The sequence below is a fragment of the Hyla sarda genome, chromosome 1 (genome assembly GCF_029499605.1).
Source record: "Hyla sarda isolate aHylSar1 chromosome 1, aHylSar1.hap1, whole genome shotgun sequence".
NCBI classification, from domain to species: domain Eukaryota; kingdom Metazoa; phylum Chordata; class Amphibia; order Anura; family Hylidae; genus Hyla; species Hyla sarda.
The window spans coordinates 63222966-63240324 of NC_079189.1; the positions used below are offsets into that span (position 1 = coordinate 63222966).

The window sequence follows — 17359 nt, forward strand, 5'->3', positions numbered from 1 at the left end:
TTTTATATACAGAAGGTACGGTGTGGCGATATTATATTCAAAGGATACAGTGTTTGGCAGTATTATAATAATTATTGTTTTCATACAGAGGATCAGAATCCGCTGACATAGAAACCATCTGGGTATCAAGTTCTGCAGTGAGAACATTTAGCTGGACCCGGCGGTATGTACCATCTGCATTAGATAAGGAAAGACTATAGAGAAGACGTCACCTGTAGTCACTGATATCATTCTGTATTCTCCTCATTATGTCCTATCAGAGCTGGAGTCACTTGTAAGTTTTGCAGTAATGATGGGTGAAACAACAACTCCCAGCATAACCTTACCACATATTTATTTTATTTTATTCAGATTTGTAAATTACTTCTATTAAAAAATCTTAATCCTTCCTGTACTTCAGCGGAAATTACTACAGTGGAAATTATTTTATTTTTGAAGTTATTTTATTTTTGAAACACAGAGCTCTCTACTGACATCATGAGCACAGTGCTCTCTGATGACATCTCTGTCCATTTTAGGAACTGTCCAGAGTAAAAGGAGATCCCCATAGCAAACATATGCTGTTCTGGACAGTTCCTAAAATGGACAGAGATGTCAGCCGAGAGCACTGTGCTCGTGATTTCAGCAGAGAGCTCTGTGTTTCAAAAAGAAGAGAATTTCCGCTGTAGTATTCAGTAGCTAATAAGTACTGGAAGGATTAAGATTTTTTTTAATAGACGTAATTTACAAATCTGTTTAATTTTCTGCAACATGCTACAGCGCGGGCATCACAACATGCTAAAAAAAAATCAGGGCCTATGTCCCTTAATGTTATGTTTTTGCTGTTTAAATGTCTGTACAGACAAAAAAAAAAAAAAACGCAGGCAGAGGATTCCACATCCTTGTTCTTAGTGTAAAAAACCCTTCCCTTTGCCTTAGACAAAATCTCCTTTCTTCCAGTGTAAATGTTGCTGAGTTGCCCATAGCAACCAATCAGATCACTTCTTTTATTTGTAAAAAGGCCTTGGTTGCTATGGGCAACTGGTCAACTTTTCCTCTGGACAGGTTTTGATAAATCTCCCACTAAATGTGTGACCCCGTGTTCTATGTGTAGTCCTGTTTATGTAAACATTGTAATACTGTATATTATACGTAAACTGCTTAAAATGTCTTATGATCTTTGTAATATTGATATATCTGTTTAAACATATCCTATCTGTCCGCAGGGGAAATCTCTGTGCGGACAGCCGTCTCCTAGATGGCTGAGCATTCCGTGCGGTGTCTGCAGAAAGAATGACCGTGCACATTCTTTCTGCGGAGACAGAAAACGGAATTTCCTTGCTGGAAACATCTGGCATGGATATTCTGCCGTGAGCACAGCGCAGCAGAATCCTGTTTAATTCAACGGGACTCTGCTACAGCGGAATGCCCGTGCCGAATTCCGCATTGTAAATTCTGACGTATGAACATGGTCTATGAATCTTAAACAAGCTTAGGACTGTATGATACATTCAATATTGTGTTAGCCAAAAATTGAGTTTAAATAGTTAAAGAACCATAGGCCACTATATATAATACTCTCACCAAAAAACTAGGAGGCCAATTATGGAAAAAATTATAACAAACTTTATTAAAGATACAATAAAAACCAGCATAAAATGTCAAAATATGATGGGTCGGTGGTCACAGAACACATACTGTAGAAACAGTGAAAATGTCCCAAGTATATAAGATGATGTGGAACATCATTCAGTGCTATTATACAATTGTTAAAGCATCGGGGCATAAAGATACAGGAGGCACATGAGAACGGAGCAATCACAAGCAACAGAATACATGAAATCAATGACAGGGTGGAAAAACAACAATGATGAAAAGCAAACTCTGGTCATGCACCCTATCATGGGACAGTTCACCTACCCCGAACGCATTTTCGCTTGCCGCTTCGTCAGGAAGCATGTCTCTGGTCAGGGGAAGTTAGGTATAAATAGGAGGTGGTAGCCAATGGGAAGCGTCACAGTAAATAAGAAGTCAGAATGCACCTGGATGTTAGCTTAACGTCATGGTCATGCGCCTTAGAACATACCTGATTAGTTTCAGCTGCGCTGTTGGCGGTGCATGGACAGTCCACGCCTCTTATATGTGTTGCAGAAGTGACGTATATATGTATATGGATCGCTGAAAGCCGTGTCATAGGCTAAGGACCCAAAACGAGGCTCGCGGGCGTCACGTGACAGTAAGTCATGTGACCCGCCAAGTACGCCCGCCGCTATGAATGGTATCACAGACGGGAGATAGAAGCGAGGATAAGGGGCATCACATGACTGCGAGTCACATGACTCACACCTGTCACACCCCTTAGCAACGGATGCCGATGTGAAGACTCCGCGTCCCACGTGATGCAAGTCACATGCGACTCGAATGACCCGCATCATGGCAACTGTATCCTTGTGGTAAATAATGCAGAATGTCTCAAGATCGTTTGAAACAAGTTGCACAAAAAGGATTGGATTGGTTTCCTAAGACGCTCCTTCCAAAATCGCTTAAGTTCCCCCCTACTTCTACATCTCCCAATGTAGATCTTTTTGTCCAACTTGTTTCAAACGATCTTGAGACAATTTCCTACAAAGGTAGCTATAATAATTGCTCTCGAGCTGAGAGACTGGCTATTGAACAACTTAAAAATACCAAAGATATTGTGATTAAGCCCTCCGATAAGGGGGGCAACATTGTTGTTTGGCCAACTGTACTCTACGAAAGAGAAGCATATAGACAACTCAGGGACACTGGCTGCTACCAACGCTTAAGCTTTAATCCTTTGATTAAGTTTAAGGGGGAACTTTCCACTCTACTTTCACAGGCTGTCTGTGATGACATCATCTCAACCATAGAAAAGAACTGTCTGATGATAGAGAACCCTACCATTTCAACTTTTTACCTGCTCCCTATGGTTCATAAGCAAGCTTCCACACCACCGGGTAGGCCCATTGTGTCAGGCTGTAACAGCCTATGCGAACCGATTTGTAAATTTTTGGACTACAATTTAAATCATATTGTTCAGACCCTGCCTTTTTTATTGAAGGATACAACTAATGTTCTCCGTAGAATGGAACTTTTACATCTGGATTCGGATATGTGGATTGTCACCTGCGATGTGGAATCGTTATACACATCTATCCATCATGAGGACGGCAATCAGGCCACACAGGCGTTCCTAATCATGTCCGAATTGGAAGAAAAGAAAGGTGAGTTTCTTTTGAAACTACTAAGATTTGCCCTGACCCATAATTTCTTCTTATTTAAAGAGAAATATTACCTACAAGTACGGGGTACCACCATGGGCGCGGCTTGTGCGCCGGCTTACACGAACCTGTTTCTCGGAGCCTGGGAAAGGGAGATATTTCTTACAGACCCACCCCCTCTTATTCACAGGGGCGAAGCATGGGCCCGTTATATTGATGACGTGATTTTCATCTGGGAGGGAACCTTGGATGAACTGGGAACATTTATGAGCCACCTCAATTCGAATAACCTCAATATAAACTTAACATATAAGGTGGGTCGTAAAAATATGGATTTCTTGGATGTTTCTTTCTCTGTGGACGAGGGTGGTCTTATACAGTCTGACCTCTTTAGGAAACCAACTGCCACAAATTCACTGCTCCATGCACAGTCCTCCCACCCACATAGTCTTATTAGGGGGATCCCTATGGGACAATTTTTAAGACTTAGAAGAATTTGTTCAACAGATGAGAGATTTGAAGCAAGAGCATATGAAGTATGGGAGCGATTTAGAGAACGAGGATACAAGGAGAAGTGGATCCTGAGGGCATACCTGAGGGCCAAACATGCGAAACGTGAGAGTCTGCTGCAACCCAAATCTGAAAAGAATACCAACAACCAGGTTAGGCTGATAACCACATACCATGGTCAGATACCACAAGTTCGTGATATCTTATCCAGATATTAGAAAATCCTGACACTCGATCCAGTCTTGAAGTTATATACATCTGAGAATCCATCCATCACATTTCGTAGGTTCCCCCAATTTGAAGGATATCCTAGTGGATAGTCATTACAGACAAAAGGCTAAATCGCCATTTGGTGTAAATAAAACCAAATGGGGATGCTACCCTTGCGGCAATTGTGTCGCCTGCCCAAATATTTGTAGAAATACCGAATTTCAAAATTCAGAAGGAACGAGGAAATTCACGATTACTCACAACATTTCATGCAGCACAATTGGGGTAATTTATCACGCTACCTGTCCCTGTGGTTCTATCTACATAGGGATGACAACAAGAGAATTGAAGAAAAGAACTAGGGAACATGTATTGGGCATTCTGGCGGCAAGAGAAGAACTGGACGTACAGAAACTTACCACAGTTCCAAGACATTTCAAGCTCCATCACAATTGTGACCCTCAGGGATTTATGGTAAGGGGCATTGATCATATTTTTATCGGGAGCAGGGGAGGTAACTGGAAGACGAAATTAGCTCAAATCGAAATGAGGTGGATTTACCGCCTCAAAACACTCCATCCCCATTGCCTTAATGACTATGTAAGCTTTGCCCCATTCTTATAATTTTGATTCCGTGTTGGTCTCTGGTTTTGTGTCTTTTAGTTATTATATAACTATTTGATTTTAAGTGATTTTAACAGGTTTTTCTTTCTCCTTTTCCCTTTCCTTTTCTTTTAGGTTTATGGGTAGCCCCCATTTTTTCGGATACGTCGACTGTAAATACTATATGATGTTGTTTTGTACACCCTCCTGACAGCAACCGGTCATGCACTTTATCCTGTGATAGGTTTACCTTGCTGCTATATTTATAATCACTTTATTACTCAATTTGATATTCATTATTACACAAATTTTTTTTTTACTTTTTAGCATTTGCATGTAGTCACTTTATTTATCATAATATAGTCCTTTTTTTTAGAAAATTTATTTTTGTCATTTTTTATATTTGTCCTTTTTTCTTCCTTATTAATATTTTTTAATACCACACTCAATTGAGTTACACTAAAAATATTTTCAGTATCAATTAATTATTACCGTAACACACTTTATCACATCATTAATTTTTATCATTGTCACATTTTTACACTTCATGTTATGTCAATTATTGATTTGATATAAGCATAGCACTTTATAATTGCCCATGATGGTAGGAGTTTACACTTTTTATGTTTGTATATATGTATATGCGTATATATATGTATGTATATGTGTATATATATATGTATGTATTAATCATTTCACTGATGATTTATTCTGGTTATAACCCTTCACATATTTATTTATTATTGTTGTTTATTTTGATTTTCTCTCTTTTCTTTCACAGTTATTTTCACATTTCACCATTCACTTATGCACCCACCCACTTTCCTTCCAATTTTTGGTGTCAGGTAAGTCTCTGTTGGCACGTTTTTCTTCACATTGGTGTGTTTGTTGTTATTCTTATATATTTGTCTTATGTATGTTGTCCTGTCCCGGCTTCCGTTAGTCTCATTCTGCATTATTTACCACAGGGATACGGTTGCCATGATGCGGGTCATTCACGTTGCATGTGACTTGCATCACGTGGGACGCGGAGTCTTCGCATCGGTATCCCTTACTAAGGGGCGTGACAGGTGTGAGTCATGTGACTCGCAGTCATGTGATTCCCCTTAGCCTCACTTCTATCTCCCGTCTGTGATACCATTCATGGCGGCGCGCGTACTTGCCGGATCACATGACTTACTGTCACGTGACGCCCCGAGCCTTGTTTTGGGTCCTTAGCCTATGACACGGCTTACAGCGATCCATATACATATATACGTCACTTCTGCAACGCATATTAGAGGCGTGGACTGTCCATGCGCCGCCAACAGCGCAGCTGAAACTAATCAGGTATGTTCTAAGGCGCATGACCATGACGTTAAGCAAACATCCAGGTGCATTCTGACTTCTTGTTTACTGTGAGGCTTCCCATTGGCTACCCCCTCCTATTTATACCTAACTTCCCCTGACCAGAGACACGCCCCCTGATGAAGCGGCATTGTTGTTTTTCCACCCTGTCATTGATTTCATGTATTCTGTTGCTTGTGATTGCTCCGTTCTCATGTGTATCCTGTATCTTTATGCCCTAATGCTTTAACAATTGTACATTAGCACTGAATGAGGCTCCACATCATCTTACATCTTATATATACTTGGGACATTTTCACTGTTTCTACAGTATGTGTTCTGTGACCACCGACCCATCATATTTTGACATTTTATGCTGGTTTTTATTGTATCTTTAACAAAGTTTGTTATAATTTTTTCCATAATTGGCCTCCTAGTTTTTTGGTGAGAGTCAATATTGTAAGTACCTTAAGCAACACCTTATTTTCTGCCCGGGCATTTTAGACTAAGCAGTCCATTTTAGTCATGGGTGTGGCTATGTGAAGGCGGAGCCACAAAAGGGAGGGACCAAATGTCAATCATAGTTGGGTATAAAAGCACATAATGATAAAAAAATTATATATATATATATATATATATATATATATATACGCACAAAAGAAAGGAGTCCCAACTGGCACTACTGTATTTGCTGTGGAGTGTTTGCAAAAGTCCTGTGCCGAGGTCTAGGTCACAGTCACTTGTAATAGCCTGTGGTGGTGCTCAGCATACCAAAGTCCATACAACTGTGATAAACTTCAAAAGAAGAAAAGAAAGTAGGCGGCAACTCACCAAGCGTAGCTTTAGGCTTCTTTTATTGTAGCAGGTGAACATACAAGTGCAAACTCACATGCAATTAGCGACGTCCGATTCACACAATACTGTGCTTCTTCTGGCTCAACAAACATTCAAAGGGCTAACCCCGGTATATATACCTACACATCGGCCAATTGGCCAATAGGCGCAGTGTGTGCCGGAGCACTGGTGCTAAGGAGGAGCGATTAAAGGAGTTACAATTGTTTAGTCTTGAGAAGAGACGTTTAAGGGGGGATATGATAAACGTATATAAGTATATAAATGGCCCATACAAAAAATATGGAGAAAAACTGTTCCAGGTTAAACCCCCCCAAAGGACGAGGGGGCACTCCCTCCGTCTGGAGAAGAAAAGGTTTAGTCTAAAGGGGTGACACGCCTTCTTTACCGTGAGGACTGTGAATTTATGGAACGGTCTACCTCAGGAACTGGTCACAGCAGGAACAATTAACAGCTTTAAAACAGGGTTAGTTACATTCCTGGAACAAAATAACATTAATGCTTATGCAGAATTATAAAACTACATCCCTTTCCCTTATCCCCTTACACCCTTCACTTCAATTCCCTGGTTGGACTTGATGGACGTATGTCTTTTTTCAACCATACTAACTATGTAACTATGTAACCGATGACATAGTTATCCACCTGCGCTCCCAACCATACCTGGTGCAATCTAAACGGGCAACTCCCCCACCTCTTAGGCAACCCGGGGACGCCGGCACCGGCACAGAGACAGGCATTACCTGCCCTGAGTCGGAGCTGCCTCCCCCAGGCCGCCCACAAGAGGTAGAGCCGCCCTGCTACTACACCGAGCGGCGTTCATACCAAGTCTCCATGGCGACGGAAGACGCCGGTAAGCGAACAAAATACACCACGAGCCGGCGACATCCCAGTACACCACGGAGGCCAGGCAGAGCGACCATTCACACCTGGCAAGGTAAGTACCTATAAGAGCTGCTGTAGAACCACTCCGGGGTAGCCACTAAGAGTAGAAACAAAGTGTATTATGTGACAAAATATCAAAACTAAAAGTGATATTACATACAACTATTAAAAACATAATTCCTAGAAATAATTATAGAAAAACACTCATGTCAAGTTTATCATTGAGGCCAAGCGGTCCCATAGCATCTGTCTTAAGGATCCACTTCGCTTCTCTCTGTAAAAGTGCCCTGTCGCGATCTCCACCATTTTTAGGGGCATAAACAATTTCGAGACCAGCGAACTTGAACACCCCCACATCACTTCCATGTTCATTCTTAACATGCTCAATCAATCGGGGACAACCTACACCCGTAGAAATAGATTTAATGTGTTCTCTTATTCTAATATTTAGGTTCCTGATGGTTTTACCTAAGTAGAACCTACCACAAGAGCATATAAGAACGTACACAGCGAACTTGGTTTTACATGTCATGAAGTGGCGTACTTCCCATTCCACACCACCAATCCTTAAGAATTTCTCTTCTTGGTTGTGACAGCACCAGGGACATTGTTTACATTTAAAGTTGCCTTGTAAATTGAGCTGTCGCAACCAATTCTTGCTGGGACTGGTGAATTGGTTGGGGCCCAATAGACTGCCTAAGGTCTTATTTTTACGATAAGAAAATAAGGGTGGATTTTTAGCCATATGACCTAGATCTTCATCGTTCTCTATGAGGTGCCAGTGCTGCCTAATCACAGCCTGTACATTGGCATCCACTGGTGAATGACTAAATGAAAAGACAAACCTGTCTTCTTTGCTTCTTCTTACTTTGGAAGCTTTTTTATTATTATTTCATTCTTTTGCCTTCGTGAAGGCTTCATTCACCAGTGGGCCAGGATACCCTCTGTCGATCAGACGGCCTGTCAGCTCTCTAGCCTGCAATTCGAACAATTCCGGGGTGGTATTAAGCCGCTTCAGCCTAACAAATTGGCTGTAGGGCACTGATTTCTTGACGTGAGGGGGACGAAAACTAGTGCAGCAGAGAATTAACCGCTGTAGGTTTTCTAAAACCACTCGTGATCCACTCGTGATCACCCAACTCCACCCTCACGTCAAGGAATTCGAGAGCTGTACCCCCAAACACTGAAGTGAACTTCATGTTCATGTCTTTGTTTGAGTTAAGGTATTCCACAAACAAATCAAATTGCACTTTAGTCCCTTACCATACTACGAAAATATCATCCATGTACCAAGAGATAGAAGCGACAAGACTCACGAACGGATTTTTTTCAGTAAAGATATACGGTACTTTTTCTCAAACCCTGCTAGGTAGAGGTTAGCAAACGAGCACGCCACCGGCGTGTATCAGTACAGGATAAGTAATGTAATGTATGTACACAGTGACCCCACCAGCAGAATAGTGAGTACAGTTCTGGAGTATAATACAGGATATAACTCAGGATCAGTACAGGATAAGTAATGTAATGTATGTACACAGTGACATCACCAGCAGAATAGTGAGTACAGCTCTGGAGAGAGGTTGTGTTCTGCTGAGCTCCTGAGTCTTCCAGTGAAGCAGTGATTTCCATCCGCCCCTCCCCAGGTGTGTGGCAGATACCTGGGTAGAGGGTTTTCCTGCTATGGAGCCCCAGGAGGCTTCATCTTGCACTCCCCGTACCCGGCCGGCGGTGGGTGCAAAGGAAAATGCGACGGCCAGCAGCCAGGATGGGGTGAGACGATCCACCAGGGCCCATCGCCATGTGGGGCCCCCTCCCCCATCCCCAGCTGGGAGCTGCAAGGCTTCCAGCAAAAGTTCCTCTGGGAAAAGAAGCTCATCCAGGCAGAGGAGTGGAGTGAAGGCTTCTACCTCAGGCTCCTCAGAACCCCAGCAATGGGGGGTAAAGGAGCCAAGGGAATCCCTGGAGACTTTCGGATCTAGAATCCAGGCAAAGATGGCCCAATATGAACAGCTTGGGAAACAGCTACGAGGTCTAAGAGAAGACATTAAGTTTGCAACTTACCAGGCGGATACAGCAGCCAAGGGCAAGAGAGCAGCGTTCACTGCAAAGGTGAGAGCACTAAAGAAAGAGGTGGAGGAGATTGTGCAGCTGAGATCAGACATTGTGGCTGGAGCCGGCTTCTTCAGTGAGAAGATTCTTAATGAAGAGAGGTTCCCCAAAAAGGGGGTCTCCAGAGGTTCAGAAAAAGATTGTCACCAAGATGACTGCCAGAGCGAGGAGGAGGAGATGGAGGGAGGTGAGGAGGGGGATGTGAGTGAGGGGGATATGGACACGGGTTCTGTTTGTACCACCACTGTTACCCCAGACCCCCCACTTACCATCAGTGCGGACTACATAAACCCGGCTCAGGTGGCCTTACCTCCCTCCAGTGAGGATGATGAGGATGGCAGTGACTGCAGTGATGGCAGCAGCTTGGCAGATGGGGGTCTCCTGCGTGCGATTGTTATGCAGGAGTCCCCCACCCGTCTGGAGAACTTCACTTTTGGTGATGATTTGGGCCCAGAAGAGAAGGGGAAGAGGAAGAAAGTGAAGGGCAAGAAGAGGAAGAAGGCACAAGGAGTGAAATTTGTATTTTCTTCTTTCCAGCAACCTGGGTCGGCTGAGAAGTCAGCTCAGGGTGCTGGGTCCCCCAATCTGCCAGACCCCGTTTCTGTAGTGGAGCGGGGCCAGCATGGGGGATACAGTAGTGCACCCAAAATGGCCGCGGGTGCTATAGAAAAAAAAGGGCACCCTCCTGTGAGGGGGGAGGGTGTCCAGGCGCCAGAAAATAGCGGCAGATTCACCCGTCCGGGGGGCGGTCCCTCGGTTGAAGTGGGCGGTACAGGTCCTGGCGCTGCAGGGCACTCCCCTGTGAGGGGGGGGAGTGTCCGGGCTCCGGACCTTGTTGGTTCAGGGGGCGGTCCCCTAGGTGACGTTGACGGGGCGGGAGTGCGTCTGGAGGGACAGCTCCCGCCAAGATGTACAGCATTTTGTGGGGGGGCGTGGCCACCTATGTCAGAGGCGGAGCCTGTCTCTGCGTCCCAGGAGAGTGGAAGGAAGAACTCTACAGCGCCAATCCTAAAACCGGCAACCCTTGTACATGAAACAAAAGACCCAGCCAGCCCAGCCTGTAATACAAGGGAGAGTGTAGGCAAGAGTGAAAGTGAAAGCAAAAATGGTAATGTGCAGAATGTGAGTTATGGTAGTGTGCATGGGAGGAGTTGTGGTAGCAGTGTGGATGAGGGGGGTGCAAGTGGTGTACAAGAGAGGGGTGCAAGTGGTGTGCAAGAGAGGGGTGCAAGTGGTGTGCAAGGGAGGGGTGCAAGTGGTGTGCAAGAGAGGGGTGCAAGTGGTGTGCAAGAGAGGGGTGCAAGTGGAGTGCAAGAGAGGGGTGCAAGTGGAGTGCAAGAGAGGGGTGCAAGTGGAATGCAAGAGAGGGGTGCAAGTGGAGTGCAAGAGAGGAGTGCAAATGGGGTGCAAGAGAGGGGTGCTAGCGAAATTCAGGTGAGGAGTGGTAGTGGAATGGCAGAGAGAGGTTTGGTGGCTGACACCTCTGTTAAGAATAAGGGTCCTGGTTTGGTTTCTGGTTCGACTGCCCCCCCGGTAGTGGCTGCTTCTCCCAGAAGCTATGCCAGCGTCACTTCCGGGGGATCAGGGGGATCCCCATCTCCATCTGGCTCTGGGGGTCACTTGCAACAGCGCCTCCTGGAGGCTCTACGTAGGGGAGACAGATCAATTCATGTAGAGGGGAGGGGTGAGGTTGACCTGTCTTTTTGGATAGAAAGACACGGCTTAGGCGCCTTCCGAGAACAAAACGGGGAGGTGGTCTGGTCCCTTCCGACATCCGGGCAGGAAAGTGGCCGTAGGAATGTGGTCCGTTTAGTGTGGAGGGGCGAAGATGCGTGTCCGCCTCGGGGTAAGGTGGTTGAGCTCCTCCTCCGGATGGAATTCAGGGCAAGTGACATCTTTGCCCTGATCCACCCCTACGGTACTTCCGAGTTTGACATCAGCTTCGTTCGGCCAGAGGGTTTGGAACTCTTCTGGTCGAACTATGAGGTGGTGAAAAGCGAGCCCGGCTGGCGGGATTTTGCCGTAAAGGCGATATCCCGTCAGAATTTGGTCAAGAAAGTGACCGTTTTGACACGTAACGAATCACTTTCATGCTATGATATCATGACCTGGCTCAGCAGATATGGTGATGTGACGGACATGCCGAAAAAGAACTATGACGAACATGGGATCTGGTCTGGGGCCTGGACGTTTTCCGTCAAACTGAAGCGTTCGGGGAGCACTGTTGCCCACATCCCATCAGCTGCTTTTCTTGGGAAAGACAGAATCCAAATTTTCTACCAGGGGCAGCCCAAGGTCTGTCACAGGTGTGGCAGCCCCACTCACTTTAGCGCAGCCTGTACCGTGCAGGTCTGTGCTCTGTGTGGTGGGGTAGGTCATCTTGCCGCATCCTGTAGGCAGATCAGGTGTCATCTGTGTGGTGTCTTAGGACACCCTTTCAGCCGTTGTCCTAGCGCCTTTGCCCGTGCGACAGTCACCTTGGCTGGGGAGAGCAGTAATGTTGCCTCAGCTGGGGAGGGCACGAGTGTAGGTGAAGGTGCAACAGGGTCAGTGAGGAGGAAAAGTCCAGCCAAGCTGAGGCGGGAGGCTAATCGGAGAAGGAGCAGGGAACTGGAGAGTTCCCATGTGGCAGGGGTAGCTTCTGGCCCTGCTCCAGAGGTTAGTCCTGAAACTGCTGAGGCCCTGGGGGAGAATGTGCTGGATGAGGAAATGGGGAGAATCTGTAGAGAAGAAGGCAGCAAGGCCGATCTTTCCGATTCCTCCCACTATGAAAGTGTGGATGAGGAGGGTGAAGAGAGGCCAAAAAAGAAGGGCAGTAAAGGGAGAAAGAAGAGGTCGGAGCCCTCTAGTCCCCGTGCTACGGACCAGGTCCCAAGCGGAAGCTTACCTGCCCCCCCTCTGATTGATCTGTCTAACCGGTACTCTGTACTCGATGCCATCTCCTCCCCCTCCTTGGAGGGGGGGTCGAGGATGGGGTGCCTGAAGTGGGGGAGCCTCCAGGGGGAACTGGGCCCTGTCCTGATGGGGCTGTTTCCTCAGGGGATGGGGCCAAACCAGAGCCAGGCGGAGATGGGGATTCAAAAATGGACCAGTCAGAGTCTAAAAAGAGGTCCAAAGGGAAAGAAGCCTCCTCATCTGGTGATGAGGGGGTGAAAAAAAAACAGAAATGAGGGGTTAGGGCCGTCTAACTCAATCACCCATGATGGCGGCACTCACCCCATTGACGCTGGCATCTATTAACTGTGCCAGCATAAAGTCGGATACGGCTAGATTCGCAGCCTTTGATTTTCTCGGCCGTGTTGAAGCCGATATTTTGTATCTGCAGGAGACCAGGTTGTCAGATCTAGCCTCCCTGGTAAAAGCCAGGAGAGAGTGGAGGCGCGGGCCCTCCCACTGGTCTCTTGCGGCTGAGCCGTATAGTGGGGTGGCGGTCCTTTTTACCGCTCCGGTTGAATGCAGACGGGTTATTGAGTTAGAAATGGGGAGGTGCCTGATCTTAGATGTCCTCATGAAGGGACAGGAGCTCCGGCTCATTAACATCTACGCCCCACAAACCAAGTGGGGCCGCAAAGATCTCTTTATGAGGATCAAGCCCTTCCTTTTTACTAGCCGGCAAGTGATCTTTGGAGGGGACTTCAATACTGTCACAAGGTCCCAAGATAGGAGAGGTTCCAATGGTCCGCTGGCTTACGACAGCATAGCTCTCAATAATATAGTTAGGGAAGCTCGCCTAGAGGACGCCCACATCCGGAGCCCCTCAGGCCACGCGGGTTTCACCTATCATCGAGGTAGCTGCAGGTCTAGGATAGACAGGTTTTATTTAAAGGAGGAAGCCGTCTCTTCCGCAGTGTCCGTGGTTGAGGTGGAGTTCTCCGATCACTGTATGATTTTGTTTTCCTTGAATGTTTCAGAGACCCCCCGGATGGGTAAAGGTTATTGGAAGCTGAATTCGTCCCTCCTGGAGGAAGCGGAGGTAAGACAGTCCTTTGAGGATTTTCTTCAGAGTCAGGTACCTTTACTGGACCTTTGTAGTAGTAAGTCAGAGTGGTGGGAGATATTCAAGAAGCGGGTTGCGGGGTTCTTCCGCCAGCTCTCGAGCCTCAGGTCCCTGAACAGGTATCGCTTGTATCAGGGTCTGAGGAGGAAACTCGAGCTTCTCGTCTCGACTGGAGGTAGCCGGGAGGATATCTCCAGAGTGAAGTCCTTGCTGATGAGGTGTCAGTACGATAGGCACGCATCTTTGGTTTTTGAGAGGGATTTTGGGAAGTACCGCTCGCCCGACCCTTACAGAAACTGCAAGATGTCAGTGAGTAGTAAAATCATCTCAGGACTGATTGATAGTACGGGATCTCTGAATCGGTCCAGATCAGGGATCCTGGAGGTCGTCAGATCCTTCTACTTGCACCTCTTGGGGAGGAAGGATCTAGATCGGGACAAGATGTCGGCTTTCCTGGCTGAAACCATTCCTGAGCCAGGGGTAGACCCCTCTCTTGGCGTTTTGGCAGAAGAAATTAAGGAAGAGGAAGTGAGACTGGCGATCGAGGGGCTTGCCCCCAAGAAGTTGCCAGGTCCGGATGGCTTAACATCCGAGTGGTACAAGACCTTTAAGGAGTCTTTAGCTCCCCTCTTGACTGTGGTATTCAATGAGTGTCTCTCCTCGGGCACTCTGCCTAGGTCAATGAGGAGGTCAGCCCTGATTCTTCTCTCGAAGGGTAAAGATCCTAGCCGGATTGAGAATTGGAGGCCCATAGCTCTTCTCAATACGGACAGGAAGCTTCTGGCCAAGATACTGTTTAATCGGTTGGTGGAGTTTGCACCTCGGCTCCTTTCGGGGGCCCAGCACTGCTCTGTTCCAGGCCGAAGCACCTTAAGTGCTGTTCTCGGTGTCCGGGAGGCAGTGGAGCAGAGTAGTGCAGGTCTCTGGAAGGGGTACTTGCTGTCCCTGGATCAGGCCAAAGCATTTGATCGGGTGAACCATGACTACCTCTGGTCCGTCCTCCTGAGATATGGCTTACCGTGTGCTTTTATTAATTGGCTTAAGACCTTATATGCAGGGGCAGAGAGTTTCCCGCTGGTGAACGGGTGGTCTGGCCGCTCTTTTGAGGTGGGGTCCGGAGTCCGTCAGGGTTGTCCTTTGAGCCCGCTTTTATACGTGTTCGCAATTGATCCCTTCGTCCGGAGGGTAGATTGTGGGCCGTTGGCGGGAGTCGGGATGAGTCTGGCGGAGCTGGATGTCGCCCAGAGAGTGGTGGCGTACGCTGATGATGTCACCATTTTCGTGTCCTCGAGAGAGGAGGTCGATGTGGTGATGTCGGAGGTGGAACGTTACTAGGAGGCATCCGGGTCTAAGATCAACCGGGATAAGTGTGAAAGTCTCTGGCTGGGAGGGGGAGATCCCACTTTTGATCTCCCGGACACCCTCCCAGGGCCCCAAGAGTCAGCAAAAATTCTGGGCATCACATTCGGCCAGGATGATTATCCCACCAAAAACTGGGACGGTAAGCTACAGGATGCCACTCATAGGGTGGATCAGTGGAAGGGTTGGTCTATGACCCTCAGGGAAAGGGTACACCTGATCAAATCGTACCTGCTCCCCTTGTTTATCTATCTGGGCAGTGTATGTATCTTGCCAGAGGCTTACTATACTAGGATCTACAGCCTGTTTTTCCAACTGTTATGGGGGAACAGGATGAACCTAGTCAAGAGGGAGGTTACGTACCGCACAAGGAGACTAGGGGGTTTATCTATGGTAAACCCTGTGGTGTTCTTAACAAACACCTTCTTGAAAGCCAACATCTCAAACCTCTGGTCAGAGAGGGCTCCTCCGTGGGTACTCTCCTGCAGGGAATGGTTTCGGCCTTTCTTCCAGGAATGGGAGACAGGAGGGCAAGTGAAGGACCTCCGTACGCCCCATGGGCATCTTCCGGCTTACGCTACCCCGACTCTGAAGGCGATACGTCGGTGGGGTCTGGGAGTGTGGGAGATCAGGACCCAGTCAAGGCAGTTCCTTGACAAACGGGTTCTGTTGACCCACTTCCAGAAGCCTCTGGCGCTCAGGGACTGCCCAGGTCGGGATCTGAGGGTGGGGTTGTATCTCTTAAATATGAAAAGGATCCCCCAGAAGTTTTGGGACTTGGCCTGGCGCTGCTTTCAGGGGAAGCTATATGTGAGGGACAATTTGAAGTGTAGGAGATCTGATGACCGGGGATGTCCCCGAGAAGAGTGCGGGGACATGCTGGAAAGCATGGACCATTTCCTGCTTCATTGTCCCTTTAATATAAGGGTCTACAACCGCGTGGGCGCTTCCATCGGCTGGAGTCAACTTGCCAGCCTTACCTATCCGGAGTGGGCTTATGGGGCATTCAGGAACCTGGGTGGCCTAGATCGGGGCACTTTATTCTTAGTCAGTTTAGTGGTTAGATACTACACGTGGAATGCACGGTGTTTAGTGTCTAATCAGCGCAAAGTCCTCTCCGAGGTGGAGGTCTGTAGGAACATCACCGGTGACCTCGGGAAGATCAGGTCTTTGGAGTATGGCAGTCTTGGTACCAGTAGGGCTTCTCTCCTATGGAGAGGGTTTTGTTTTGATGTGCCCTAGGTACTAGACCTTTTGGGTAGAGTACCCTTGTTTTTGTTAGGGACAGTGATGCAGGGACAGGGTTAGGGTGATAGTAGGGTCAGTTTATCTTTAGGGATAATGGTAGGGTGAGAGGTAGGGTGCAGTTAGGGAAAGAATATACATTTTCTATGTATCAGGATTGCCATCCTTCTTCCTGGTGGTGGGCTAATGCATGTGCACCCTAGCTTTTTGTTTTGTTTTCAGATGCTATGGTTATGAAGGGCTTACAGGCACCGAACTTGGGCCTAAAGTGGGTTGTATTGTTTGCTTATGTATGTTAAAGCTGGTTATGGTTAAGTTGGTTGGGAGGAGTTCTAGGTTGGGAGGGTATATTTGTGGGTGGTGGTGGTCTTTTCTTTTGGTGGACCTGACATGGGTCAGTTGTGTACTGGACATTGAGGACTATGAACTGTATGGAAAAAAACTCTGACCCATGTACAGGAGGGCGGGTGGTGTGGGTGAAGGGTCAGTTTAGTGTAGAATGTTCTTTTATATTTGTAGGTGTGTTTTCTGTTTATTTATAGGTGTATATAGTTTGTGTATAGTAGTGTATATAGGTAGTTATGTATATAGTATGTATAATGTATGTTATATTATTGTAAAATGTTTTTTTTTTTTTTTTTTTTTTTTAAGTATATAGTATTTATAGTAGGGATAGACATGGCAGTCGAACCACTTTTGTTTTTGTAGTAATGTTTCTTTAGTATCCCGTTGTGGATTTATTTTCTTTGGTTTATATATGTAGTATGTAGTAAAGATGTGTGTAAGAATGTGTGTATTGTGTTTTCTGTGATATTTTCCCGAGTTTGGGTATTTTGAGTTGAATTTAATTAATTTATTTATTTATTTTTGGTTTCTTGGTTAAATGTAGTTAATATATGGATATAAATGTGTGCATGTGTGAGTGTGGTATAGTGTTGTTATTATTATTTTATTAATATTATTATTTAAAAAAAAAAAAAAAACATGGTGTGCAGTGTGAGTGCTTGTTGTGTTTTCTATGTATGATTTTTCCCGAGTTTGG

General features: G+C 46.3%; 1 protein-coding gene across 3 annotated transcripts in view; it reads left to right on the forward strand.

Annotated features, from left to right (window-relative positions):
• Nucleotides 1–2848: 2848 nt before the first annotated feature.
• The window catches only part of LOC130354755 (uncharacterized), a 75054-nt gene continuing 60543 nt past the window's right edge, over nucleotides 2849–17359 (forward strand). The window contains exons 1-6 of one of the 3 annotated variants that reach the window (XM_056555161.1): nucleotides 2849–2957; nucleotides 3062–3224; nucleotides 3412–3883; nucleotides 4270–4415; nucleotides 4680–4788; nucleotides 5326–5389. The gene's annotated coding sequence lies outside the window, so the exon portion shown is untranslated. Of the gene's footprint in view, nucleotides 2958–3040; nucleotides 3225–3411; nucleotides 3884–4269; nucleotides 4416–4679; nucleotides 4789–5325; nucleotides 5390–17359 lie in introns of those variants that run through there. The other 2 variants (XM_056555162.1, XM_056555163.1) reach the window with 2 other exon arrangements.